At 49.5% G+C, this 27665-nt stretch overlaps 1 protein-coding gene across 1 annotated transcript in view; it reads left to right on the forward strand.

The window, feature by feature from the left end:
* LOC144782583 (paired box protein Pax-9-like) overlaps positions 1 to 27665 on the forward strand; it is a 278976-nt gene that overhangs the window by 148326 nt on the left and 102985 nt on the right. The window lies entirely within an intron of this gene.

The following is a 27665-nucleotide window of genomic DNA, read 5'->3' on the forward strand; positions in this document are numbered from 1 at the left end:
GATTCACCTGAAGCCCTGGTCTCCTGAGCCGCAGGTGCCCCCAGTCAATCACACTGCTTAAGACCGGATAATACTTCATACCTGTTCTGTATGTTTAAGTTCGACCCATATTGATAGTAACCGGCACTGGGACTTCTGTTATAAATTCCATTGGGCCCCCCTGACCCGCAAGGATTAGTGACATTATAAAGAAATTGAGACTCTTGCACAGGAGTATAAGGTTCAAGCCCCCGCCTGGTTAAACTCTGTTGTGATGGAGGTTTAAACAAGTGCGCATAAAAGTAACCCAGGGGGCGTACACAGATACTGTTCATATTATATACCAATGCAGAAGCTCTCAAAAGAATAGTTGCCACATGCTGGGGGTGTAAATTTACGACTATACAGTCCCCTGACCCAGTCTTTTTAGACGGCCCCACCCAGTTTACACGTCTTACTGTCATAATTTGATCCGAGTATGAGACAGGGAACCCACAGTTTTTGTTGAGCCATGACACTGTTTTATTTTTCAGAGAGGTTTGGGATTCGTCAAAAGGAGATGCGGGATGGGTGCCGCAAGGGGGCACATTAGTCAGTACTGCCACAAACGGAGCACAATCTGGTGGTAAATTAAGATAGCGGTTGTACCTCGGGGGTTTGGGAACTCTACTGCTTTGTTGCCTTGTGGATGGTTGCTGTTGCGGCGGAGCAGCTGCCACAGGGATATCCGGTCGAATAGGGGTTTCAGACCCTGAGACCACCACAACAGCAACATTCCCCCTCGCCTTGTTACGTATATCATTGACATCAGCAATGTCTTTCCCCCCAGAGTGTACATTTCCATTAGATGTGACATTTTTCTGTAATAATAACAGACCGCCCAGCCTTGTCACTTCCTTGGCTAGGTTATCTATCTTTTTAGTTAATGGTTTAATAAGCTCCTCCATTTTAGTTGTTAAGGAAGCTTCTAAGTTTTTTATAAGCGAAGCTAGAAGATCAGGAGTTATATTTACACCATTTCCATTACCATCATTATTAGTGCCCGTGAATACAAAAGGGGTTGGTATCGCAGGGCTGGTAATTGCCTTACCATCCTTTTTTTTTAGACTTATCTTGTTTCCCATTCACCCTTTGAGACAGTGTTCTACAGGTTCTCATGGCCCTGGTTTCTGGATAGGTCTCATTCAGCACACCAGTATCAGAACTTGACAGCACCTGTGGGTCAGAATGTACCTCCACATTCACTGAGATGGGCGCCGGAGGGTCAATAGAAATGACATCACTCGTGTTAATTGCACAATCTTGTGTCAAACTAATAGGGAAGTTTTCTAATAATGTTTCCCCTACCACATTGCCTTTCCCCAGCGATGCATGTCTGTTGTTATTAATCTGGCTTACTTTCCTAACCAGGAAATTATCCAGAGTAGCAGAACCCACCAACACCTTATCATTTTTTGATTTCGACATTATGAACACAGATGAAGTTCAAAACTTCCAAACAGGTACCCTTCAGTCTAAACACTCACTATTATAACAATCAACATATAACAAGATTGAATTAATCAAATGTCTTACACGCTCCTGGCACGTTAAAAGTCCGAAAAGGGCAATATAAGGGTCCTGGCCCAGACCAGTCTCCTCAGGCCTCTGAGGGCCACAGAGGGCCCACCCTTTGCCCGGGCTTAGCCCGGCGCGCGCCCACGCGCGTCCCGCGGGACGAGGGGGCGTGTTCTCCTTTATGCGCCTTCCGGCGCTTCCTGGTTGTGAGGGCGGCGGCGTCCTTGCCGCGATGGGGCTGCTGGGGGTTGTAGTTCGTCAAGACCCCCGGCGGAGCCAAGCCCGGCCGGGAGCACCCACCGCAGGGAAAACAGGAATGGTGGAGCCAAGCCCAGCCAACAACGCTCAGCGGAGCCAAGCCCGGCCACACGCAGCTGCAGGTAATGGTTTTTGCGCCCTCACCTTCTTCGGACAGTTTTCTATACCCTCAGGACAGTACCTAACATTATATTTCCTAAAGACAGCAAATATGTATGTCTTAGACGATAGGGATCTTGATTTTGTCCCTCACTTTAGAAGCTTAATGTCAAAACAGAAAGGATGTATTTTGTACACGTTGGAGGCCACAGTTTAATAATTGTTCATTTATAACGAACAACAATTTTGATAAAAGAACAGCTAAGTTCACGCCAAATAATAAGTTCACAGGCTTGAAAATAAAATCGCAGCCTCCCTGCGTCCAACGGTACAGCTTCCAGGTTAGGCTGTATCCTAACCTGGAAGCTGATCCATTTGGACACAGGGAGGCCGCGATTTTATTTTCAAGCCCGTGAACTTATTCCTGGCCAAAATACATTTACCAACCAATTCAGTGTGTGAATATCCCACTCCTGACTATATTAAGCGGTGTTCACCTCCAGTCACGACACATCATTTGGCGTGGACTTAGCTGTTCTTTTATCAAAATTGTTGTTTGTTATAAATGAACAATTATTAACCTCTTTGAGGTTCATGACGAGCTGAGCCCATCATAACGGCCGTGGAACGCCCACGCTGGGCCAATTCCCCTCCTGTGCGAGGCGTTCCATTAAGTGGGCGGAGTCATGACAAGCACAGCTCATCATGAGTACCGCGTCGCCGCGCGTGGCACCCCTCTCCCCTGCACCGTGGGGGAATTAGCCCCGCGGCAAAGGGGTTAAACGGTGGCCTCCAATGTGTACAACATACATCCTTATTGTTTTGACATTAAGGTTCTAAAGTGAGGGACAGCATCAAGATCTCTATCGTCTAAGACACGGGTACTCATAGTACGGCCCGCGGGCCACCAGCGGCCCAGCGGACCTTGCAGACATCTACCAGTGTGACTCGGAGACTCTGTGCTAAAAGGTGAAATACAACACAGCCTCATTAACATGCAAATGGTCTTTTAAAGACCTGTGAAGTGCTCGGGTGCAGCTCTCTGTGTGTGTGTCCGGAAGCTGTCTCAGCCCGGGCACACACAGGCAGGGTGAGATGACGGAGAGGGAGGGAGTGAAAGGGAGGGAGACAGAGGGAGAGGGAGGGGGGAAAGGGAGACAGAGGGAGAGGAAGGGAGAGAAAGGGAGGAAGAGAGAGGGAGAGGGAGGGAGGGAAAGGGTGGCAGAGTGAGGGAGGGAAAGGGAGACAGAGAGAGAGTGAGGGAGGGAAAGGGAGACAGAGACAGAGTGAGCGAGGGAAAAGGAGACAGAAGGAGAGGGAGGGAGAGGGAGGGAAAGGGAGACAGAGGGAGAGGGAGGGAGTGAAAGGGAGGGAAAGGGAGGGAGAGGGGGAGGGAGGGAGGGTGAAGAAATGAAATCTTCATTCTTAGGGAATACTTACTAATAGAAAGAAGAACTTGGCACAGAAGCTGAAATATGAAAATACATCTTTATTAAATTTAATAAGTGAGGCCATGTCACACAGAAGCCGTAGCAACTGAATGAGGTAGTCTGAAGAGTACAGAGAACAGAGGCCATATATATATGCTCAGGGTTACAAAACTCAGCATAAAAGTAAGGGGCAGTCCTTGCTTTTGCAAGCATGCAAAATGCCTAACATTCCTTCTTACACAAGCCGGACAAACCCATAATAAAAGGACCACAACCCATATCATAAACAGACCATAAAAGAAGGAACAGAAACAGATAGAAGTAGGATAAGGCATGTTTGTGTGCAGTAAAACCTTATGATGTCCTGTGCTCTGATCCTTAATCTTGATCAGCTAAAGGGCAGGAACTGGTTTAACAAGGTCAGCTTCAGGCAACAGGGTCAGTTCACTCAGGTCAAACAGGAGTCAGCACGAACTCGAGCTAAGGTGTACATGTCCTTAAAAGACTTACTTAATGGACTGCCTACTGTCAGAGGTTACCAGCACATGACAGGTGAAAAACTAAAACCTTAAAATAACTGGAATCCTTCTCTTTCGCTCTTTTGCACTGAAACTGGTTCTGTGATGTCCAATGCCGTCTGATGGAGCAAGTACGATTCTTTGGAGATACCATGGATGGCGCTCTGGCGATCACTGTCCAGCCTTGCTGCTTTTCTGGGTGCTGAGCCTGTCACTGATGGGAATTAGCTTTTCATCAAAGGTCCGCAGGTTATTATGACTTAATCCCGCAGAACCTAGTGACGTAGGAAATGGGACACATTTGTTATTTTCCTTCAATTTAGTACAAAAACAGTTTGTTTTTAACAAGAGGATTGCAAGCAGGTGGCCTGCAATCTGCGAGGCCATACGCCATGAGACAATTCTGGTCTAGAACACACTGTCATTCTCATAGAATACAAAGGCAATAAGCAAAACAGTGCCTCTAATTTCTTCAATTGGGTTTCCGTGTGAGAGCATATCCTCTACCATCTAAGGGTAGATAACTATATGAGAATTTTATCTAAATGGATGTCCTCACACATAGTGACATCGTCTAATGGGGTAAACACATTTTTTCTCTCAATGATTAAGTCTAGGTGTTCCTAAATTCCTTATCTAGAACATCTCAAAAAAGAAATCACATGATACAGATTATCAGGGACATGTAGATACCTCCCTTTTAATAACTGTGCATCAAGTGAACTATGCAATACACAGGCTAATGATCAAAATATGGAAACTTGTCTTATAATAGCATTGAGTCAGTTAACCAGTCCATCATTACCATGACGGTCAGACTGGAAAACATCGAGGTAGGCCTAAAGAAAATTCTTAAAAACCAGTCTGTTCATATAAAAGGGAATTATACATAATATAGGGGTTCCTAGTACATTGCTGCAATCTGTAAGTGTGAACCTGAACAATACACCTACAATAATAAAGGCTGACTAGTGAAAGGAATATGGAAAAGAGAAATGGGACTAGGTCACAGTTAAAATCCCCAAACGCTAGGCACGATGTGACATCGGTCAGGGGAGAAAAAGAAAAATCTATAGGAAGAACAAGAAATTACTTGAGTGAACAAACCGCTAAACCATATACGGTAATCTCAGCTAATGTTCCAGTTCCTTTCTTCAGGGAAAAATGAAACCTTGTTTCCTTTACGGTACAAAGCCATACACTACTTAGGAAACCGAACAAAACTGACTAATGTAATATAGAAATTAGGTCACCATGTACAAGAGTCACAGATCTATAATTTTATCCTTACGTCCAATCAGGATACATAAATGTAGGGCTGCCTGTTCCTTAAGGGGAGGGGCAGTACGTGACTAACAGCATGTGACACACTTTGATTCTATATATCTCTTTTTTATTTTCCTTCAAATACCATTAAAGCCAAATTTGACATACACTGATGAAGTGTTGTCTGTCTTTCTGTGAAATTTAGTGTCAAAGCAAATCTACCCAACTGTTTGCAGGATACACATCGTCATGTATATCCCTTCACAACACAGGTAAACTTGTAATAGTATCAAAAGCAACAACATAAACGCAAAACGCACATATCAAGCCATCAGATATACTTGCTGTATATCAAGCACAAAAACATAGACAAGACAATAGCATATGTAAATGAGCGGCGACGCACACACTTCAAGTCCTTTACTTTATGCACTGTGAACCTGCAGCCCAAAACTCAATATTTGGGCTTGCTTAATTTGTCAGGTTTAAAATCCTCACCCTCCTTTTGACAGCAAATCACCATTTAGTGGACATTTGGCTGTCAAATACAACCCACTATGTCTCTTCTGACACACAGGACCAGCAGGAACAATTCATGATAGGACCAAATACACAAACATTAAAAAAAAACAACACATGAACATTTCTTCCCAAAGGCTACGCAAAAACACATCCCTTTTTAACCAACCAAACTCACGTGTCTTGTCAGCCTTAAAATCACCCAGAACAATCCATGAATGCTCTGTGGGCAGAAGCAAAAAAAAAAATGCACAACAAACAAAAGAGAGACATTTCTCATAACAAACAGACATTAATTATAACTTTTAATCAGAAGACAAAACATAATACACACGAACAGACACAAAAATACATTTCCATTACTAAACTGTTACCATCTTGTCAGTCAGCTTGCAACATTAAGCCATTTTAACTTTCCAAAAGTAAAATTCTTTCACTGACACTCCGTGTTATCTTTGGGCCACAATTTCCACTGTAAAAAATAATTCTTAATTGGAAAATCGTTCTCACTTAGGCATGTAGCCTTCAAAATTTCAATAAAAGGCTTTGTCTTATTCTTCTGTCTACGACTTAATGCAATGCTTCATTTTCAGTCAAATAAAAGCAACTAGCAGACATTATTTTTCTAGAGGCAGAGATACAAATATATCATTTCTGCAGAGCATTTAGCATGTGTTGGGACTTTCAAAGAAACCTTTTTCATATTTTTCCTTTGGAATTAAGTTCTTTAATTTTGTGGTGAAACCAGAAACCCTTCCTTTTAGAGGCCTGTTTAGCAAGGTCATTCTGCATTTCACAGAGACAAGGCCCTAATTTAAAAGGTCACAAATGTCAACATGACAGCCTCCTTCCATTGTTACAGGGAAACTAAAGATAACTCCTTAGCACTTGAGCAAGCCTCTGCAGCTCTACTAGCCCCCACCCTCTGCTCATTCTGCGGCTGACAAAGGCAAAAGGCCTTCCTAATTCCTCCTAACCTGCAATAATTCACTCTATTTTGAAAAATAATGTCTCCTTTTTAGGCGCTAAAAAAATTATCTCTGTTTCCAGATTATTAACCCCTTCGGTGCTCATGACGGAACGGTTCCGTCATGAGCTACGGTTGAGCTGTGCTCATGATGGAACCGTTCTGTCCTGACCACGCCTGTTTTCATTAAGGCTCAGCACCGGGGGGGAAAAGCAGCCGCACGCAAGGGGTTAAACAACATTTACTGTGAATAATTCACAGAACCTAATAACACACATACCAGTTTTTGAACAAGTGCTTGTTGCAATGGTACTTATTTTATCAACCTTAAATGAATCTCACTGGGCCATTTAAAAGCAAACCTCAGATGAGGACAGCCTGCAAATTTGTATTATACCTAAATGTATGCATTCACTGAAGCCTAAAAGCACTTTAAAGCTATTATAAATGGCAAAAATACCCAAAATCGACTTTGATATTTGGGGCACTTAAAAATAAATATCCTATAAGTATGTTACATATTAATCATCCTCTGAATGTTCTTTACACATTACAGATATTAGACATTAGACATATCTCATGTAAATCCTTAGAAAAATGAGTTTTTTACGCCTGCGCTAAGTGTGATGTCATATGCTAATGTCCTCATTATGCAGTGCAACACAACTCAAATTAAATTTTAATTCTAGGGGGTCATAGTATGAGTATTGAGCTTCATGAATAGTAAAAAACGAATTTTGTAGCACTTATTTTTATAATTCTTTTTCATAATGTAATAATTATTTTTAATAAACCCAATCATTTTTGATAATACCACATATAAAAGCAAGCTGCATCCCTTATTTCAGACATAAACAGAAAGGGGTGAAACACTCAGGACACACAATACGGCGCGCTTTAGCCATGCATTTCATAAATAGCGCCAACGCTATTCACTTACAGAAATTACACTAATGGGAAAACCACATAGACATTTAAACACACATTTAACCCACAACCCAATACTCAGAACAAAAACAAAGGACAGCCCACAGACTGTACTTAAACCAAACCATTTGTAAATACTAGTTGTAAGTCATATTTTACAAGAAACGCTTCTCAGTAGTGTTCCAAAAGACTTCAAAAACAGCCCAACAGACTGATGTATGTCCAAGAAGCGAAAATACACTAAATTCACTAATTTTGGCTAGCAGAACCCCAAAAATCGTCCTACATATCAAACAAATGCACAGAACAAAGGATCATTGTTTGTATTTTGTAATATTGTAATTCCCTGGGGATTACAGAATCACCAAGGAAGAAATATGTTTGTATACTTAAACCTATTTAAGTATTCCCTCTAGGAGAGCCGGCTAATTAATTTCACATCACACTATGGTACCTTCCAAATACAATGAATGTGTACGGGTGCTGCACTCAATTAACCTTCTTTTTGTGTTTGTACAATACGTGTGCTGTGTTAAATTAGCGCCTGCTCACTTACGTAACTAGTTGTATCTGGCCTGGCCCCTGAAAGGGTCGCCAGGACTCCAACACGCACTACAAAAATTCAAATATTACTATTATCCGTTTCAATGCAATTTTATCAAAATATCAAATTAAATCATCACAATTTCTCATTGTCGGTACATACGTTGAAAGTTATTTTCAATATAAACAGTTACATTTGCATTACATCAATGTATGTTGAAAATATGATTCTAAAAATTACAATAGAAACCCAATGCATTTCGGGGCTTGAGCCCCTTCATCAGGGGTCTGTTTGTAAAGAAAAGAAGAGAAAAGAAAAAGGAAACTTAGTTACTTTTGGTGCTTATAAGGATTCAATGTTTCAATAGCTTTTGCAGCTTGTGGTGTTTACCAACTTATTCATTTCTTACCTCGTGTGCGAGGTGACTCGATAAATCTTATGCTGTACAGATTGTAGCGTAGCTACAGTGAATCTAAAAGGAGGAATTTATAAAAGAAGGAAATTATGTAAAAGGAGGAAATTATGTAAATTATTTGCTAATTTGTTGGACTATATGTAAAGTTATTGGTGTTTACTCTATTGATTGGATTATTTTACCTGAGCCTGGCTTGTTTAGTGCATATCTGCAAAAGAAATATTGCGGTTTGTAGTTACTTCAAAAGGAATGCCAAAGCTAGTCAGTATCAAGAGACAGAGCATTTATTAAATAATATTCAGTGCTCACCTGCGAGTCTCTTGTTATCGCGTTAAATGGTTGCCCTGTGAAATTCAAATAATATAAGTTCCATTGAACATTGTTGCTTACATTGGGGAATTTGCATAACGTTGTCTAAAAGCTTGTAAATGGAGTTTTTACCTGCGAGCCTTTCGGATATTCAGTCGGTCTCGCTGGTCAGTTATATGCGTTTAGCTGCAAATACAAGTGAACGCATTCAATTGCCTGTTGCCAATTTTAAGTATAGCAGCATGCACGTTGCTTCATTAATAGAGTTCTTTAGAGAGGACTTTAGGCTTACCGTTTAAACAAACGATGTTGTTCGAAGTGGCGTCTCAGGTCGGGTGTGTCGGCCGAAGCTGACTTGCTATGCTATTAGTCCCTTTTTGCTTGCTCACTATTCCTGCAAAATGCCTAACATTCCTTCTTACACAAGCCGGACAAACCCATAATAAAAGGACCACAACCCATATCATAATCAGACCATAAAAGAAGGAACAGAAACAGATAGAAGTCGGATAAGGCATGTTTGTGTGCAGTAAAACTTTATGATGTCCTGTGCTCTGATCCTTAATCTTGATCAGCTAAAGGGCAGGAACTGGTTTAACAAGGTCAGCTTCAGGCAACAGGGTCAGTTCACTTAGGTCAAACAGGAGTCAGCACGAACTCGAGCTAAGGTGTACATGTCCTTAAAAGACTAGTTCAGCCACAATCATCGGCCTATGTGAGGGCAACCACAAAATGGCTGCCATACACAAAATGGAACCCACAGGTTCAGAATTCACAGAACCTCAAGGGAGGGAAAGGGAGGTGGAGGGAGACATAGGGAGAGGGAGGGAGGGAGGGAAAGGAAGGGAGAGGGATGGAGGGAAAGGGAGGCAGAGTGAGGGACGGAAAGGGAGCTAAAGGGAGACAGAGGGAGAGTGAAGGAAGGAAAGGTAGGGAAAGGGAGACAGAGGGAAAGTGAGGGAGAGAAAGGAAGACATGTGGAGAGGGAGGGAGAGGGTGGGATGGAAAGGGAGACAGAGGGAGAGGGAGGGAGAGGGAGGGAGGGAAAGGGAGACAGAGATAGAGTGAGGGAGAGAAAGGGAGACATACGGAGAGGGGGGAGAGGGAGGGAGGGAAAGGGAGTCAGAGACATAGTGAGGGAGGGAAAGGGAGACAGAGTGAGAGGGAGGGAGGGAAAGAGAGGGAGAGAGGGAGGGAGGAGAGGGAGACACGGGGTGAAGGAGGGAGGGAAAGGAAGGGAGAGGGAGGGAGGGAAAGGGAGAGGGACGGAGAGTGAGGGAGGGAGAGAGAGGGAGAGGGAGGGAGGGAAAGGGAGACGGACAGAGAGTGAGGGAGAGAGAGAGAGGGAGAGGGATGGAGGGAAAGGGAGGCAGAGTGAGGGAGGGAAAGGGAGGCAGAGTGAGGGAGGGAAAGGGAGGGAAAGTGAGACAGAGGGAGAGGGAGGGAGGAAAAGGGAGGGAGAAGGGGGAAAGGGGAGGGAGGGGGGGGAGGGGGAGGGAGGGAAAGGGAGGGAGACAGAGGGAGGGAAAGGGAAACAGAGGGAGAGGGAGGGAGGGAAATGGAGGGAGAGTGAGGGAGGGAGAGGGAGACAGAGGGGGAGGGAGGAAAGGGAGGGAGTGGGAGGGAGAGGGAGGGAGAGGGAGGGAGGGAAAGGGAGGGAGAGGGAGGGAGGGAAAAGGAGACAGAGGGAGAGGGAGGGAGACAGAGGGGGAGGGAGGGAAAGGGAGGGAGAGGGAAAGTGAGGGAGGGAGATGGAGACAGAGGGAGAGTGAGGGAGAGAGAGAGAGAGAGAGAGAGAGAGATGTGTGTATGCCGAGTCTGGTGGCTCAGTGGACGAAGGAGTCTGCTGCAGGGACCAGTGATGAACCTCATGGTCAGTGTTTTTGTTTGTTGCTCTGCCCCGCCCCCTCCCCCACTGACCCCGCCCCCACCGGTGCGGCCCTCGGACACAAACCACACTGTAAAGTTGACCCCCGAGAGACAGTTTGTGAGTACCCATGGTCTAAGACATACATATTTGCTGTCTTTAGGAAATAGAACGTTAGGTGCTGTCCTAAACTGTCCTGAAGTAGGTGATCAATTGACCATTCACCGAAACGCTGCGGCGACTTTCATTTTCTAAAAATGTATTCTGTACTGTTTTTAACTTGTATATTAATTTTTTTTAACTATTGCATTGTATAATTCCATAGAATAAATGTTAACCCGTTAAGTGCTGCCGTCGGCCGTTGAACGTTCGGAGCACTACCTGGCTGGTGCTGCGCACGTTCAACGGCCGACGCAGCCCCGCCGGTTCTTTAAAACGTCCGCGAGTAACAAGTTAATGGAACAATTTACTTTGTTTTTTGGTTTTTTTATTTATTTACTGTGCTCTGCTGACGTACTGTGATATTTTAATGCTGATTTGTTTTCATGTTCTTTTAGTGCTAAGTTGCAATTGCCCATAACTTGGGTTTGGCATAGTTTCTGTATGAACTGTGCCGCTTATTAGAGACTTTCTGTTTTTCGCACTGTGAACACCCTGTCCCTATTGTACATTAGGGTACCTCCCTTTGTGTTATTAAATAGTAATTTTCACCCCTCCGCTATTAAGCACGGGTGGATTTTGAGAATTGGCAATCCGCGAACTTGCGTATTTATGGATTCGCAATCTGCAAAATCCGCAAACTCTCGCGAATTTGCGGATTTTTTTTTGTGTTCGCAAGGGTTTCTGCCAGTTCGCGAGGGTTGTGTACCAGTTCGCAATTGCGAACTTACTTGTCGGCTCGCAACGGCCGCGACTATGTTGTTTCTACGTCTGGTTCATCATCACAGGTTCACAGCACCCTCTGTTTCACCACTGCCACCCTCTGGTACACCCATGCCACCGTCTGGTACATCACTGCCACCCTCTGGTTGGTTTATCACTGTAGATTATGGGGGTGAAAAAAAGCAAGCACACCTGCCCTGCTTCAACTGACATGAATTAATTTGGGGTTGATTAATGTGTCACTGAATTTAAACTTCCAGTCTGGCTGGCACCTGCTTCCTTATCTGTAATTTGCTTTCTGTTGCAGTGCAATTTTTTTTTCACAGGACCTTTGTGGCCTACTTGTAGCTATTCTCTGAGCCTGCTGTGAGGGTCAGAGCAGGGTCATAGAATAGTTGCAAGTAGGCAACTGAACTCTGAAGGGGCCCCTCAGGAAGCACTACAGGGAATGTTACTAATGATAAGATTGAACTTTTGCACCTGCTGAGTGCTTTCAGTTTTGCAAAAATCCAAATATCCAGCAGCATCCACAAAAAGTAATTCTTCCAGGTCAAGATCCAAATCAAAGTGACCAGCACATGAAGAAAGCACTGGGAGGAGCCTGCTGGACAGGAACAGGAAGTTGGAGACTGTGGGGCACTTCCTTCCTCCCACCCCCCCCCCCAAAATGGACTCCTTGCAAAGAAAAAGTGCAGGCAAACGTCAACCTGAGGAGTTATTCTGATAAAAATCATAATTTTCAAGGTTTATGCTGCCTGCTGGTGGATTTCTTGTGCGAAATTGCAAATTTTGCAATCTCGCAATTGCGAGATTGTCGCTGCCCGCCGCATCTACGTGTTCGCAAGTGTTTACTCCCGCGAAATTGTATAGTATTCTAGTTGGCAAGTGCGACCAAGCAAAAAATCCGCTTCGCACAGATTTACGAATTTTCGGCAAGTTCGCGAGAGTTCGCGGATTGCGAATTTGCCGAAAATCCGCAAAATCCGCGAGCGGAACGTATTTTACGCTCATGCTTATCCGCTATCCAACACTTTCCCTATTGTTGCACTGACTGATGTGGGAATAGTAAATGTTTCCCCTTTGCTATCCAACACTTTCCTTAGTGTTGCAATCACTGGAGTGGGAATAGCAATTTTCACCCCTACACTATCCAACACTTACCCTACTTTTCCACTCACTGAAGTGGGAATAGTAATTTTCTACCACTACACTATCCAACACTTACCCTACTGTTGTCCTAAAACGTAATATGCGTTGCAATGGTATGCATTGTAATGGTATGCTTTTTAATGGAATGCGTTGTAAATGTAGTTTCTAAAAATGCCACGTGATGGAATGCAGTGTAAAATCACGCGTTGTAATGGATGTTGCGATGTAAAAACTGCATTGTAAAGGCATGCGTTCTAAATGTTTGCCTTGTAATGTCATACATTCGCCCACAGACCCTCACCCTACCCACAAACCCCCTCACCCTACCCAAAGCCCCCTCACCCTGTCCTCAGCCCCATCCCACCCTCCCACAGCCCCCAACCCTGGCCACAGCCGCCCACCCTGTCCACAGCCCCCCACCTTGCCCACATCCCCCCACCATGTCCACAGCCCCCCCACCCTGTCCACAGCCCCCACCATGTCCACAGCCCACTCACCCTGCCCACAGCCCCCTCACCCTGCCCAAAGCTCCCCACCCTGTCCACAGCCCACTCACCCTGCCCACAGCCCCCTCACCCTGTCCTCAGCCCCATCCCACCCTCCCACAGCCCCCAACCCTGTCCACAGTCCCCCACCCTGTCCACAGCCCCCTCACCCTGCCCACAGCCCCCTCAAACAGTTCAGAGCCCACTCCCCCTGCCCTCAACCCCTCATTCTGTCCACAGCCGCCAACCCTGTCCACAGGTCCCCCCACCCTGCCCACAGCCCCCCACCCTGTCCACAGCCCACTCACCCTGCCCACAGCCCCCTCACCCTGCCCACAACCCCTCATCCTGTCCACAACCCCCTCACTCTGCACACAGCTCCCCACCACAGCCCCCCACCATGCCCATAGCCAAGAGCGCAGGAGTAAAACCTGACATTACCCTCTCATCAGCGGGCACATGTCCTCACTCCTTTCCAAACTTACTTTGCATTTAAAATTGTTTAAGGGAAACTTCCTTCTTAAATAATGACGGCATTAGACGGACTCTCGGCCCTTAAGAGCGCCGCACCCGGGTACTCACGCCAAGGACTTCCGGTCACTCACAATCATGCTCCGTGACTGCTCCTTGGAGGTTGTAAACTCCAAGACCTCTCTTCCCTCTCCCTACTTCTCTGGTCCTTGGAGGTTGTAAACTCCAAGACCTCTCTTCCCTCTCCCCCTTCACTGGTCCTTGAAGGTTGTAAACTCCCAGATCCCTCTTCCCTCTCCCCCTTCACTGGTCCTTGGAGGTTGTAAACTCCCAGACCCCTCTTCCCTCTCCCCTTCACTGGTCCTCGGAGGTTGTAAACTCCCAGACCCCTCTTCCCTCTCCCCTTCACTGGTCCTCGGAGGTTGTAAACTCCCAGACCCCTCTTCCCTCTCCCCTGCACTGGTCCTTGGAGGTTGTAAACTCCCAGACCCCTCTTCCCTCTCCCCCTTCACTGGTCCTCGGAGGTTGTAAACTCCCAGACCCCTCTTCCCTCTCCCCTTCACTGGTCCTCGGAGGTTGTAAACTCCCAGACCCCTCTTCCCTCTCCCCTTCACTGGTCCTCGGAGGTTGTAAACTCCCAGACCCCTCTTCCCTCTCCCCTTCACTGGTCCTTGGAGGTTGTAAACTCCCAGACCCCTCTTCCCTCTCCCCTTCACTCCTCCTTGGAGGTTGTAAACTCCCAGACCCCTCTTCCCTCTCCCCTTCACTGGTCCTCGGAGGTTGTAAACTCCCAGACCCCTCTTCCCTCTCCCCTTCACTGGTCCTTGGAGGTTGTAAACTCCCAGACCCCTCTTCCCTCTCCCCTTCACTCTTCCTTGGAGGTTGTAAACTCCCAGACCCCTCTTCCCTCTCCCCTTCACTGGTCCTCGGAGGTTGTAAACTCCCAGACCTCTCTTCCCTCTCCCCTTCACTCTTCCTTGGAGGTTGTAAACTCCCAGACCCCTCTTCCCTCTCCCCTTCACTGGTCCTCGGAGGTTGTAAACTCCCAGACCCCTCTTCCCTCTCCCCTTCACTGGTCCTTGGAGGTTGTAAACTCCCAGACCCCTCTTCCCTCTCCCCTTCACTGGTCCTTGGAGGTTGTAAACTCCCAGACCCCTCTTCCCTCTCCCCCTTCACTGATCCTTGGAGGTTGTAAACTCCCAGACCTCTCTTCCCTCTCCCTTCACTGGTCCTTGGAGGTTGTAAACTCCCAGACCCCTCTTCCCTCTCCCCTTCACTGGTCCTCGGAGGTTGTAAACTCCCAGACCCCTCTTCCCTCTCCCCTGCACTGGTCCTTGGAGGTTGTAAACTCCCAGACCCCTCTTCCCTCTCCCCTGCACTGGTCCTTGGAGGTTGTAAACTCCCAGACCTCTCTTCCCTCTCCCCTTCACTCTTCCTTGGAGGTTGTAAACTCCCAGACCCCTCTTCCCTCTCCCCTTCACTGGTCCTCGGAGGTTGTTAACTCCCAGACCCCTCTTCCCTCTCCCCTTCACTGGTCCTTGGAGGTTGTAAACTCCCAGACCTCTCTTCCCTCTCCCCTTCACTCTTCCTTGGAGGTTGTAAACTCCCAGACCCCTCTTCCCTCTCCCCTTCACTGGTCCTCGGAGGTTGTAAACTCCCAGACCCCTCTTCCCTCTCCCCTTCACTGGTCCTTGGAGGTTGTAAACTCCCAGACCTCTCTTCCCTCTCCCCTTCACTCTTCCTTGGAGGTTGTAAACTCCCAGACCCCTCTTCCCTCTCCCCTTCACTGGTCCTCGGAGGTTGTAAACTCCCAGACCCCTCTTCCCTCTCCCCTTCACTGGTCCTTGGAGGTTGTAAACTCCCAGACCCCTCTTCCCTCTCCCCTTCACTGGTCCTTGGAGGTTGTAAACTCCCAGACCCCTCTTCCCTCTCCCCCTTCACTGGTCCTTGGAGGTTGTAAACTCCCAGACCTCTCTTCCCTCTCCCTTCACTGGTCCTTGAAGGTTGTAAACTCCCAGACCCCTCTTCCTTCTCCCCTTCACTGGTTCTTGGAGGTTGTAAACTCCCAGACCCCTCTTCCCTCTCCCCTTCACTCTTCCTTGGAGGTTGTAAACTCCCAGACCTCTCTTCCCTCTCCCCTTCACTGGTCCTTGGAGGTTGTAAACTCCCAGACCCCTCTTCCCTCTCCCCTTCACTGGTCCTTGGAGGTTGTAAACTCCCAGACCCCTCTTCCCTCTCCCCTTCACTGGTCCTCGGAGGTTGTAAACTCCCAGACCCCTCTTCCCTCTCCCCTTCACTCCTCCTGGGAGGTTGTAAACTCCCAGACCCCTCTTCCCTCTCCCCCTTCACTGGTCCTTGGAGGTTGTAAACTCCCAGGCCCCTCTTCCCTCTCCCCTTCACTGGTCATTGGAGGTTGTAAACTCCCAGACCCCTCTTCCCTCTCCCCCTTCACTCCTCCTGGGAGGTTGTAAACTCCCAGACCCCTCTTCCCTCTCCCCTTCACTCTTCCTTGGAGGTTGTAAACTCCCAGACCCCTCTTCCCTCTCCCCTTCACTGGTCCTCGGAGGTTGTAAACTCCCAGACCCCTCTTCCCTCTCCCCTTCACTGGTCCTTGGAGGTTGTAAACTCCCAGACCTCTCTTCCCTCTCCCCTTCACTCTTCCTTGGAGGTTGTAAACTCCCAGACCCCTCTTCCCTCTCCCCTTCACTGGTCCTCGGAGGTTGTAAACTCCCAGACCCCTCTTCCCTCTCCCCTTCACTGGTCCTTGGAGGTTGTAAACTCCCAGACCCCTCTTCCCTCTCCCCTTCACTGGTCCTTGGAGGTTGTAAACTCCCAGACCCCTCTTCCCTCTCCCCCTTCACTGGTCCTTGGAGGTTGTAAACTCCCAGACCTCTCTTCCCTCTCCCTTCACTGGTCCTTGGAGGTTGTAAACTCCCAGACCCCTCTTCCTTCTCCCCTTCACTGGTTCTTGGAGGTTGTAAACTCCCAGACCCCTCTTCCCTCTCCCCTTCACTCTTCCTTGGAGGTTGTAAACTCCCAGACCTCTCTTCCCTCTCCCCTTCACTGGTCCTTGGAGGTTGTAAACTCCCAGACCGTTCTTCCCTCTCCCCGTCACTGGTCCTTGGAGGTTGTAAACTCCCAGACCCCTCTTCCCTCTCCCCGGCGTCACTGGTCCTTGGAGGTTGTAAACACCCAGACCCCTCTTCCCTCTCCCCTTCACTGGTCCTTGGAGGTTGAAAACTCCCAGACCCCTCTTCCCTCGCTCTGCTTCACTGGTCCTTGGAGGTTGTAAACTCCCAGACCCCTCTTCCTTCTCCCCTTCACTCCTCCTTATTTTTTGTATACTCCCAGACCCCTCTTCCCTCTCCCTGTGTCACTGGTCCTTGGAGGTTGTAAACTCCCAGACCTCTCTTCCCTCTCCCCTTCACTCTTCCTTGGAGGTTGTAAACTCCCAGACCCCTCTTCCCTCTCACCTTCACCGGTCCTTGGAGGTTGTAAACTCCCAGACCCCACTTCCCTCTCTCCTTCACTGGTCCTTGGAGGTTGTAAACTCCCAGACCCCTCTTCCCTCTCCCCCTTCACTCCTCCTTGGAGGTTGTAAACTCCCAGACCCCTCTTCCCTCTCCCTCTTCACTGGTCCTTGGAGGTTGTAAACTCCCCGACCCCTCTTCCCTCTCCCCCTTCACTCCTCCTGGGAGGTTGTAAACTCCCAGACCCCTCTTCCTTCTCCCCTTCACTGGTCCTTGGAGGTTGTAAACTCCCAGACCCCTCTTCCTTCTCCCCTTCACTGGTTCTTGGAGGTTGTAAACTCCCAGACCCCACTTCCCTCTCTCCCTTCACTGGTCCTTGGAGGTTGTAAACTCCCAGACCCCACTTCCCTCTCTCCCTTCACTGGTCCTTGGAGGTTGTAAACTCCCAGACCCCACTTCCCTCTCTCCCTTCACTGGTCCTTGGAGGTTGTAAACTCCCAGACCCCTCTTCCTTCTCCCCTTCACTGGTCCTTGGAGGTTGTAAACTCCCAGACCCCTCTTCCTTCTCCCCTTCACTGGTTCTTGGAGGTTGTAAACTCCCAGACCCCACTTCCCTCTCTCCCTTCACTGGTCCTTGGAGGTTGTAAACTCCCAGACCCCACTTCCCTCTCTCCCTTCACTGGTCCTTGGAGGTTGTAAACTCCCAGACCCCACTTCCCTCTCTCCCTTCACTGGTCCCTGGAGGTTGTAAACTCCCAGACCCCTCTTCCCTCGCTCTGCTTCACTGGTCCTTGGAGGTTGTAAACTCCCAGACCCCTCTTCCCTCTCCCCATTCACTCCTCCTGGGAGGTTGTAAACTCCCAGACCCCACTTCCCTCTCTCCCTTCACTGGTCCTTGGAGGTTGTAAACTCCCAGACCCCACTTCCCTCTCTCCCTTCACTGGTCCTTGGAGGTTGTAAACTCCCAGACCCCACTTCCCTCTCTCCCTTCACTGGTCCCTGGAGGTTGTAAACTCCCAGACCCCTCTTCCCTCGCTCTGCTTCACTGGTCCTTGGAGGTTGTAAACTCCCAGACCCCTCTTCCCTCTCCCCATTCACTCCTCCTGGGAGGTTGTAAACTCCCCGACCCCTCTTCCTTCTCCCCTTCACTGGTCCCTGGAGGTTGTAAACTCCCAGACCCCTCTTCCCTCTCCCCGGCGTCACTGGTCCTTGGAGGTTGTAAACACCCAGACCCCTCTTCCTTCTCCCCTTCACTGGTCCCTGGAGGTTGTAAACTCCCAGACCCATCTTCCCTCGCTCTGCTTCACTGGTCCTTGGAGGTTGTAAACTCCCAGACCCCTCTTCCTTCTCCCCTTCACTCCTCCTTATTTTTTGTATACTCCCAGACCCCTCTTCCCTCTCCCTGTGTCACTGGTCCTTGGAGGTTGTAAACTCCCAGACCTCTCTTCCCTCTCCCCTTCACTCTTCCTTGGAGGTTGTAAACTCCCAGACCCCTCTTCCCTCTCACCTTCACTGGTCCTTGGAGGTTGTAAACTCCCAGACCCCTCTTCCCTCTCACCTTCACTGGTCCTTGGAGGTTGTAAACTCCCAGACCCCTCTTCCCTCTCCCTCTTCACTGGTCCTTGGAGGTTGTAAACTCCCCGACCCCTCTTCCCTCTCCCCCTTCACTCCTCCTGGGAGGTTGTAAACTCCCAGACCCCTCTTCCCTCGCTCTGCTTCACTGGTCCTTGGAGGTTGTAAACTCCCAGACCCCTCTTCCCTCTCCCCCTTCACTCCTCCTGGGAGGTTGTAAACTCCCCGACCCCTCTTCCCTCTCCCCCTTCACTCCTCCTGGGAGGTTGTAAACTCCCAGACCCCTCTTCCCTCGCTCTGCTTCTCTGGTCCTTGGAGGTTGTAAACTCCCAGACCCCTCTTCCCTCTCACCTTCACTGGTCCTTGGAGGTTGTAAACTCCCAGACCCCTCTTCCTTCTCCCCTTCACTGGTCCCTGGAGGTTGTAAACTCCCAGACCCCTCTTCCCTCTCCCCGGCGTCACTGGTCCTTGGAGGTTGTAAACACCCAGACCCCTCTTCCTTCTCCCCTTCACTGGTCCCTGGAGGTTGTAAACTCCCAGACCCATCTTCCCTCGCTCTGCTTCACTGGTCCTTGGAGGTTGTAAACTCCCAGACCCCTCTTCCTTCTCCCCTTCACTCCTCCTTATTTTTTGTATACTCCCAGACCCCTCTTCCCTCTCCCTGTGTCACTGGTCCTTGGAGGTTGTAAACTCCCAGACCTCTCTTCCCTCTCCCCTTCACTCTTCCTTGGAGGTTGTAAACTCCCAGACCCCTCTTCCCTCTCACCTTCACTGGTCCTTGGAGGTTGTAAACTCCCAGACCCCTCTTCCCTCTCACCTTCACTGGTCCTTGGAGGTTGTAAACTCCCAGACCCCTCTTCCCTCTCCCTCTTCACTGGTCCTTGGAGGTTGTAAACTCCCCGACCCCTCTTCCCTCTCCCCCTTCACTCCTCCTGGGAGGTTGTAAACTCCCAGACCCCTCTTCCTTCTCCCCTTCACTGGTCCTTGGAGGTTGTAAACTCCCAGACCCCTCTTCCTTCTCCCCTTCACTGGTTCTTGGAGGTTGTAAACTCCCAGACCCCACTTCCCTCTCTCCCTTCACTGGTCCTTGGAGGTTGTAAACTCCCAGACCCCACTTCCCTCTCTCCCTTCACTGGTCCTTGGAGGTTGTAAACTCCCAGACCCCACTTCCCTCTCTCCCTTCACTGGTCCTTGGAGGTTGTAAACTCCCAGACCCCTCTTCCCTCGCTCTGCTTCACTGGTCCTTGGAGGTTGTAAACTCCCAGACCCCTCTTCCCTCTCTCCCTTCACTGGTCCTTGGAGGTTGTAAACTCCCAGACCCCTCTTCCCTCTCCCCATTCACTCCTCCTGGGAGGTTGTAAACTCCCAGACCCCTCTTCCCTCTCCCTCTTCACTGGTCCTTGGAGGTTGTAAACTCCCCGACCCCTCTTCCCTCTCCCCCTTCACTCCTCCTGGGAGGTTGTAAACTCCCAGACCCCTCTTCCTTCTCCCCTTCACTGGTCCCTGGAGGTTGTAAACTCCCAGACCCCACTTCCCTCTCTCCCTTCACTGGTCCTTGGAGGTTGTAAACTCCCAGACCCCACTTCCCTCTCTCCCTTCACTGGTCCTTGGAGGTTGTAAACTCCCAGACCCCTCTTCCTTCTCCCCTTCACTGGTTCTTGGAGGTTGTAAACTCCCAGACCCCACTTCCCTCTCTCCCTTCACTGGTCCTTGGAGGTTGTAAACTCCCAGACCCCACTTCCCTCTCTCCCTTCACTGGTCCTTGGAGGTTGTAAACTCCCAGACCCCTCTTCCCTCTCACCTTCACTGGTCCTTGGAGGTTGTAAACTCCCAGACCCCACTTCCCTCTCTCCCTTCACTGGTCCTTGGAGGTTGTAAACTCCCAGACCCCACTTCCCTCTCTCCCTTCACTGGTCCTTGGAGGTTGTAAACTCCCAGACCCCACTTCCCTCTCTCCCTTCACTGGTCCTTGGAGGTTGTAAACTCCCAGACCCCTCTTCCCTCTCCCCCTTCACTGGTCCCTGGAGGTTGTAAACTCCCAGACCCCTCTTCCCTCTCTCCCTTCACTGGTCCTTGGAGGTTGTAAACTCCCAGACCCCACTTCCCTCTCACCTTCACTGGTCCTTGGAGGTTGTAAACTCCCAGACCCCTCTTCCCTCTCACCTTCACTGGTCCTTGGAGGTTGTAAACTCCCAGACCCCACTTCCCTCTCTCCCTTCACTGGTCCTTGGAGGTTGTAAACTCCCAGACCCCACTTCCCTCTCTCCCTTCACTGGTCCTTGGAGGTTGTAAACTCCCAGACCCCTCTTCCCTCTCCCCCTTCACTGGTCCCTGGAGGTTGTAAACTCCCAGACCCCTCTTCCCTCTCACCTTCACTGGTCCCTGGAGGTTGTAAACTCCCAGACCCCTCTTCCCTCTCACCTTCACTGGTCCTTGGAGGTTGTAAACTCCCAGACCCCTCTTCCCTCTCCCCCTTCACTGGTCCCTGGAGGTTGTAAACTCCCAGACCCCTCTTCCCTCTCACCTTCACTGGTCCTTGGAGGTTGTAAACTCCCAGACCCCACTTCCCTCTCTCCCTTCACTGGTCCTTGGAGGTTGTAAACTCCCAGACCCCTCTTCCCTCTCCCCATTCACTCCTCCTGGGAGGTTGTAAACTCCCAGACCCCTCTTCCCTCTCCCCCTTCACTGGTCCCTGGAGGTTGTAAACTCCCAGACCCCTCTTCCCTCTCACCTTCACTGGTCCTTGGAGGTTGTAAACTCCCAGACCCCACTTCCCTCTCTCCCTTCACTGGTCCTTGGAGGTTGTAAACTCCCAGACCCCTCTTCCCTCTCCCCATTCACTCCTCCTGGGAGGTTGTAAACTTCCAGACCCCTCTTCCCTCTCCCTGCTTCTCTGGTCCTTGGAGGTTGTAAACCCAGAGAAACCTCTTCCTTCTGCTCTTCACTCCTCCTTGGAGGTTGTAAACTCCCAGACCCCTCTTCCCTCTCCCTTCACTCCTCCTTGGAGGTTGTAAACTCCCAGACCCCACTTCCCTCTCACCTTTACTGGTCCTTGGAGGTTGTAAACTCCCAGACCCCTCTTCCCTCTCCCCCTTCACTCCTCCTTGGAGGTTGTAAACTCCCAGACCCCACTTCCCTCTCACCTTTACTGGTCCTTGGAGGTTGTAAACTCCCAGACCCCACTTCCCTCTCTCCCTTCACTGGTCCTTGGAGGTTGTAAACTCCCAGACCCCACTTCCCTCTCACCTTTACTGGTCCTTGGAGGTTGTAAACTCCCAGACCCCTGTTCCCTCGCTCTGCTTCTCTGGTCCTTGGAGGTTGTAAACCCAGAGAAACCTCTTCCTTCTGCTCTTCACTCCTCCTTGGAGGTTGTAAACTCCCAGACCCCTCTTCCCTCTCACCTTCACTGGTCCTTTGAGGTTGTAAACTCCCAGACCCCTCTTCCCTCTCCCCCTTCACTCCTTCTTGGAGGTTGTAAACTCCCAGACCCCTCTTCCCTCTCCCCCTTCACTAGTCCTTGGAGGTTGTAAACTCCCAGACCCCACTTCCCTCTCCCCTTCACTGGTCCTTGGAGGTTGTAAACTCCCAGACCCCACTTCCCTCTCCCCTTCACTGGTCCTTGGAGGTTGTAAACTCCCAGACCCCACTTCCCTCTCACCTTTACTGGTCCTTGGAGGTTGTAAACTCCCAGACCCCACTTCCCTCTCCCCCCTTCACTCCTCCTGGGAGGTTGTAAACTCCCAGACCCCTCTTCCCTCTCCCCCTTCACTCCTCCTTGGAGGTTGTAAACTCCCAGACCCCACTTCCCTCTCACCTTTACTGGTCCTTGGAGGTTGTAAACTCCCAGACCCCACTTCCCTCTCTCCCCTTCACTCCTCCTGGGAGGTTGTAAACTCCCAGACACCACTTCCCTCTCTCCCCTTCACTCCTCCTGGGAGGTTGTAAACTCCCAGACCCCACTTCCCCCTCTCCCCTTCACTCCTCCTGGGAGGTTGTAAACTTCCAGACCCCTCTTCCCTCGCTCTGCTTCTCTGGTCCTTGGAGGTTGTAAACCCAGAGAAACCTCTTCCTTCTGCTCTTCACTCCTCCTTGGAGGTTGTAAACTCCCAGACCCCTCTTCCCTCTCCCTTCACTCCTCCTTGGAGGTTGTAAACCCTCACATCCATCTCTCCTCCGGTCCTTGGGCATTGTAACAGCCTCTCCCCCCACCCCTCCCCCCCACGTCCCCCAATGAAGGGCGTGCGCAGTTTCACATCCATCCCTCTGTGGTTTGGCCCCGCCCTCATCTGGGGTCCTCTTAAACGTGACCGACCAGAGCTGCCGCTCGGCACCGGCATCCAATAACTTTCAGAAATGTAATAACATCGGAGAAGATGCCGAGGGGTTCTCGTCCGCGCTGCCAAACTGCGCCGGGCCGGGCCAGCAAGGTCTGCGCCAAGTGCAGCGTCAGCCCGTTTAGGCGCGCGATGAAAACCTGGCTTCAGCCCAGCCCTATTAGATTTCTCCCAGTTGGCCCAGTTTTTATGTGATTCAGCGCCAAGAAACCGTCAGTGATGGTGCGTTGTACAAAAATGTTATTCTAGTTAAACGGAACAGCTTATGTGCTGTGAAAGTGCCGCGGACACCCCGTGCGCCTCTTTTACGCCACCGGTGCGTCACTTTGACGCAATGGCAGCGCAAAGCCAGCGCCATGCTGCGGGGTATTTACAACGTGAAGCATCTGGGAGATGCGTCACGGTGTAAATCCCTGTGACACATGTAGGCGTTCCGGCGCTGGGGGGAGGTATTTACAAGATTTCACTCAGTCACGTTTGAGCCCATGCTGCGTCAAACCCTGCGCCTGCTTGAAGTAGACGTAAAGATTGACGCAGCACGTTAGAGATAGGGCACCCCCGAGGCTTGCTGGAGCTGCGTCGCGCTTGTGACGCAACACCAACAAAGTGCCGCCTTTCCGACGGGGGATGCGACACGCATCTGCCCAGCCATGCGCCACGGTGCACCGCATTGTAAATAAGGTGGTGGTGCACGGGTGGACAGATGCGTCGTAACTCTTCTGGCGCATCTCTGTTGATTAGCAGAGATGCGCCAGAAGTCGTAAATCCGCCCCCTAGAGTTTTGCCAAGTTTGATTTAATGCGTTCAGCCATTTTGGCTGTAGGGCTGTGTAAAATTCCCTGCGGAAATGTCATGGGCTATTGTGTTTTAAAGCCCCCCGCCCCTTTCTCTCTTTGCTTGATACATCACCACTTTCCAGGAAGGAGCTTTGGTGAATACACATATTTTTTTAAAGTTATGTCAAGATTTGACGAATGGCGCCAAAGTTATTAAACAATCAAAAAATGCTCACAACAAAGCATTTTGACAATAAGTGTCAATAATCATTTCCTTCTCTATATTTATTTAAATGTTGGGTGACTTTTTTGATGAAGTCGGTAGGTTTGCTTTATATATGTTGATGTTCTCACCCCGTGATGAAGGTACCAGGCTTGGCTTTTATATTTATGTATTTTTTTAAAGGGGGGTTGGGTATCCAACCTCATGCTACACACGGCCATTGGGTGCCTGCGGGGGTTTTGAGCACTACTTGAAATTTGGCTTTACCTTAAAAAACCATAGAGATTTCCTGAAAGAAACCACAGATTAAAGTGACTTTACAATTAGAAATTGAAATATTATCTTACTTCACATTAAACAGTACCTTAGAAATTGACTCAAATATAAAGGGAGGTTATAGTTGGGTGTAAATGTTAGTTAAACCATAATGTTCTAAACAAACGAACCCCTTCACCGCCTTGCTCAAGTAAGTATAACTCGTGCACTAAATGTAAATGTAAATGTACAGGAATTTATATAGCGCAAATCACCAAGCGGTTTCTAAGCGCTTGCTTAGGGAACCCGTCCTGGTATTCCCCTGTGAGATAACCCTGGCAGGGTATCCGCAAGGTGAAAGCCAGGCATCCCGCCGCGAGGGGCCGTTGTGGAGATTAAGCAAGCTATTGCCCAGAGTCGCAGAGTGTGACCCCGTGAGTCGAGTAGGCACCGGAGCAAGAATTGTCGAGTCCATGGACATTTTAGGACTCAAGACCCCGCTGAGCCGGGCATTGAACCCTGGTCCCGGGCTGACCTCTGCTTCCAGGTCTGCCTCCTCTAACCAGTGAGCCACACTTCTCCACTAAAGTAACTATAACTCACTCCCTCACCATGCACTGCTAATTACCTCACATATTACATCACTCATGTCTGTGACATCATTGAAAACACCACCGCAATATCCGAATGATAAAATTGATCAAAAGTCTGCATGTGCAGGGCCCCCTCTCACCGCAGTCCTTTGTCCCCTCTCGAGGGCCCCCTCTCACTACCAACCCCACCCATCATGGGCCCCTTTCTCCTGTCACTTCTGGCCCCGCCCATCATGAACCACTCACTGCTGTCCTTTGACCCCTCACCAAGTTCAATCTCACTACTGCCCCCCCCATCATGATCCCATCACTGCTGTCCTTTGACCCCTCACCAGGGCCCCTCTCACTGCTGGCCCCGCCCACCATGACCCCATCACTGCTGTCCTTTGACCCCTCACCAGGGCCCCTCTCACTGCTGGCCCCGCCCATCATGACCCCATCAATGCTGTCCTTTGAGCCCTCACCAGGGCCCCCCTCGCTGCTGGCCCCGCCCATCATCCCCCCTCACTGCTGTCCTTTGAGCCCTCACCAGGGCCCCCCTCGCTGCTGGCCCCGCCCATCATCCCCCCTCACTGCTGTCCTTTGACCCCTCACCAGGGCCCCCCTCACTGCTGGCCCCGCCCACCATGCCCCCTCACTTCTGGCCCCGCCCACCATGCCCCCTCACTGCTGTTCTGAGCCTACTTCTCAACCCTTGGAGTCCCCAAGAAGGGTGACACTGAGGGGTTTTTGCTGAGGATCTCAGTGAAATCAACGTAGAGTGAAGCATTTTTCACGGGTGGGGGGGGGTCCCACGGTTGGGTGACCCCACGAAAATCTGCGGGAGGCGTCATCCTTGTATGTAGGACGCGGAGACGTCAAGTGGTGCCTGACACCCCAGAAAAGGATGTTTTCATAGGTCAGCCTTCTTCCCTCAGCAGGTTCCCCACTGTAGGAGAGTAGGGTCTGCTTCCTATGGTCACCCCCATTTTGTGCTGTGATTTTCTGGTTTTTCGACTTTAGACTGGCTGTGGGCCTGCTAATCAGGCCCACAGCCCGGCTGTTCTCTCTCTATTGTGATACCATGTACTTTAGGTACATACCTGATTGGATGTTGGGTCACCTTTGTGAGCCCCTGTATAGTGTACCCTAGGTACCCAGGGCATAGGTGCATCCAAGGCCTACCAGGGGCTGCAGCATGTATTATGCCACCCCTGGCTGGCCCTCCAGACTGACACCACAGGCTGATCACTCAGCTTAGGTAAGGTGGTGTAAACACCCCTTACTTAGATATAGTATATCTATATCTACCTTATATATAGACACATAGTAACCTATAAGTCACTCCTATGGCAGGCCTTAACATTACTGGCGGCAGAGTGCTTGGTTTTATGTGAGATGGTGCTCTAGCATGAGCTGAGCCTGTCTGCAGCTTTCGGAACCATGTCCTTATAGCTGTTCTATGATATAGCCATGCCATATACTCTTAAATGCATTATAATCCACGCGGTTATTGCTAACTTTGGTTTGGCTTTATCAAAACATGTCGTGTAAGGTGTCAAACACTTTGGAATACTACCCCCCCACCCCCCTCGCCAGTCCTGGCGGCAGGGGTAGCATTCCACCCTTCTAGAGGGAGAAGACATGTAGTTACTGATTTACCCGGTTAAAGTTAAACAGAGCCTCAGCATCACAAAATGCATGTTGCTGCCACAGACACGAGTCTGACCTCCTGCTGCTGGATGAAACTCCGGCAGGGGAGGCCTGGACAATAGGTTTCCTGTCCAGGGAGGTGCCAGCACCTCCCCAGACAGGCTGATGTGTATTGGGGGCAGGGAGGGCTGCATCAGCAGATGCTTTTTGAGACACAACCATTCAGGAGACCATTGCGCGGACGGGTTACACCGGGATCTATAATCATTGCAGCCCCGCCTCTCAAGATGGGAACCTACACCTTTCCCGAGATACATCACAGCGTGGCTTGCCCCTTAAAGAATTAATAGGTGATTGCAACAACTCTCCATTATCCAACTAGGCGCAGATCCATGTGGTCACAGAAACACCTACAAAATAGAATTCAACCGAGAGTCTCTGGACAAAGACACTAATCAAGGCTCCCTCCAGCCTTGCCTAAAGTATCAACTTGTACATACAGAATTCCTGAGGAAGGCTAACCGCCGAAACGCGTTGAAGGGGAATTAATTCTGTATTATTTGAAATAATTTATCTTGAATTGTTTTGTATTGTAAAGCACTCATTTGTATTATACACATGTAAATAATTTTTCAGTCAAGTATCAATTGCCTCAAAGATGGGAAGAAAGTTCATAATTATAATAAAAGAAAAGAAAAATATTTTCATACAAAACTCAATTAGGCATTGACTTTATTCTTTAGCGTTCACTAGTGTGATGTAAATATGTGCACATAACCCGGTGCTAAAAAAAAATTCTTTTCAAACAAGCTTTTTGAGACACTGCCTGGGGCACACAAGGGGCTCCATGCATAGCCCGGTTCAAACCAGTTGCTGGAGCACTCCAGCCCCGCTCTGGAGCGAAACTGGACAAAGGGAAAGGGGTGTAACCACCCCCTTCTCAGGGCCACCCATAGGAGGGACCTAGCCAGGTAATCCAGCCCCTTTTCTTAGTATAAGTATAGGAGATGTGTCCCCAGGACTTTAGATTATACTGGAACGAAACTTTAATACAGAACTCTTGGACCTTCGACATTCTATTCTGACTAGAAGACTGAAGACATCTCCCTTGTGGTCAAGGAGTGACCACCCTGTGCAAACAGGCACCACCAGTGATTTGATGGTCTGC

The sequence above is a fragment of the Lissotriton helveticus genome, chromosome 9 (genome assembly GCF_964261635.1).
Source record: "Lissotriton helveticus chromosome 9, aLisHel1.1, whole genome shotgun sequence".
Lineage (NCBI taxonomy): Eukaryota > Metazoa > Chordata > Amphibia > Caudata > Salamandridae > Lissotriton > Lissotriton helveticus.